We start from the raw sequence: 2,500 nt of genomic DNA, 5'->3' as shown, positions 1-2,500 counted from the left end.
TATATATATATATATATATATATATATGCACACACACACACACACACACACACACATCGTCCTGAAGATTGGTTGGTTCTTCAGGTAACCACACGCTACCATATCCGTCTTTAAAGAGCTTCGACATGATTGTCAGGATGCATATCAAACTATCTATCTATCTATCTATCTATCTATCTATCTCTCTCTATATACACACACACACACACACACACACACACACACACACACATATATATATATATATATATATATATATATATATACATATATAAATATATAAATATATATCTAAGTATATATATATAAGTATATATATACATAAGTATATGAATATATAAGTTTATACACACACATATCTATTTATCTATATCTATCTATCTATCTATCTATCTATCTATCTATCTATCTATCTATCTATCTATCTATCTATCTATCTATCTATCTATCTATCTATCCATCTATCTATCTATCTATCTATCTATCTATCTATCTATATATATATGTGTGTGTGTGTGTGTGTGTGTGTGTGTGTGTGTGTGTGTGTTTAAATATATATAAATGGGAAGAGTATTTGGCAATGAGTAAGAGAGGTGTCGTGGTTAGGTCAGTGATAATAAGTGCTAAAAATTACGAGTGAGAAGTTATCTGTCATAGTGCTACATAAGAGAAAGATTTGTGAATACATAGAGTTTATATTCCAACCAAAATAGAAATAATAATTCATTCAAATGTCTCACATGTCTCACAGGAATGGCCGGTGTTACCATCCACTGGCGGCGACGGAACCGAACGCAGGTCAGCAAGATTGCTAGAAGAGATCGCTACTGCTGCACCACACAGCATACTAGATTCCATTACCGTGCTAAATAAGTTCGTAAGGTCCCAAAGCTCATCGAAAGTGACACAGTATATAGAAATAGAGGTAAAAAAGATAATAATCACCCCACCAGAGAAAGAAATTACGAAATCGTTAGAAAATGACAAGCATCACTTCCCCCACACCCACAGGACACTGAGTAGCCCTCAAGTACATTTGCTAATGAATAGCCAAACCGCCAGTAAGCATGGTTACCATAAAGCGACAAATATAATCAGCCACTCGACAGAAGATCTGCCAGATAAGCTATGCATTAACAAGGCGTAGTTCATGCGATGGCACCTCAATCGAGTGCCAGACCTTTAAGGAATGCGACACTCTCTGAAAAACTGCCAGATACAATATTATCTTTCTAACTTCCTCTAACCCCAAACCCCATCCTTACCCATTCCATCATTGTCCTAAATCCTCCTCCACATCACCAGCCTCCTTCCCTGAACCCCACTGCTGCAAGCCTAAAATTTATGCACATTATAATTCATGGGCTCGTTATAATGGAGTGCGTATATGCGGTCATGCAGATGCTGTACAAACGTTTGTGCATGAGTATGAGTGCGTATGCATGGAAGTGTGCAGGTGTACGAGTGTTTGTGTGTCTGTGAAGTTAGAAGACTAGGTGAAGAACGGAAGGTACTAAATGATGGACACGTACTCTGTTGGAGATTACCTCTCCAATAGAGTACGTGTCCATCATTTAGTACCCTCCATTCTTCACCTAGTCTTCTAACTTCACAGACACACAAACACTCCAGGGTAGCAAACAGGAATTAGGGGTAGGTTTCTTAGTTTAAAAAAAAAAACGTTAAGAAAAGAAAATAATAGAATTCTATAGTATAAGCGAAAGAGTGGCTTCAGTAACAATAAGACCAAACATTATTTACAACTTAAATATTGTTCAAGTCTATGCTTAAACCTGCAGCCACAGTGTTGAAGAAATAGAGAACTTCTATGAAGATGTCCATTTAGCCAGTGAGATAGTGAAAAATACTAGAGCAGAAGTGGACATGGAAGTCGCCACCTGACATTAAAAACGAAACTGATTTCATAATTTCAAAACTGTTTATAGTAAAAAAATTGGAAGTTACTAATAAAGTAAATGTTGGCAGCGACCATAGAATGGTCTAAGGCCAAATTAAATTATACCTCAGAAGGGAAAGGAACAAACTCATATGAAAACCGCAGCCAAATTTTGCAAACTTGAAGACCAGAGCGACAGAATTTAACCTTAACACCCAAAAACAATATTCACTCTTCAGTGATGAAGATCTCAACATTGACCAAATTAACAAACAGTTCAATGACATAATAAATGAAGCTGCACTTGAAGTAGGCAGTAAGAACGTCAAAGCCCCAGCAAGCTCTCGGTAGAAACTAAACAGCTTATACAAAACCATAGGGTCATGAAAGTATTGTCAAACATAGACAGAACAGAATTAGCTGAACTAAAATAGACTATAATTAAAAGGAAAAGAGATGTATGGAAATTCAATACTCATGCCAGACCACATAGACTATAATTACCAAATAGACTATAATTAAAAGGAAAAGAGATGTGTGGAAATTCAATACTCATGCCAGACCACATCCACATGTTCACCCAGATAAGAGAAAAATAAACGA

The sequence above is a fragment of the Penaeus monodon genome, chromosome 2 (assembly GCF_015228065.2).
Source record: "Penaeus monodon isolate SGIC_2016 chromosome 2, NSTDA_Pmon_1, whole genome shotgun sequence".
NCBI classification, from domain to species: Eukaryota; Metazoa; Arthropoda; class Malacostraca; order Decapoda; family Penaeidae; genus Penaeus; species Penaeus monodon.
This window is presented reverse-complemented; position numbering follows the sequence as displayed.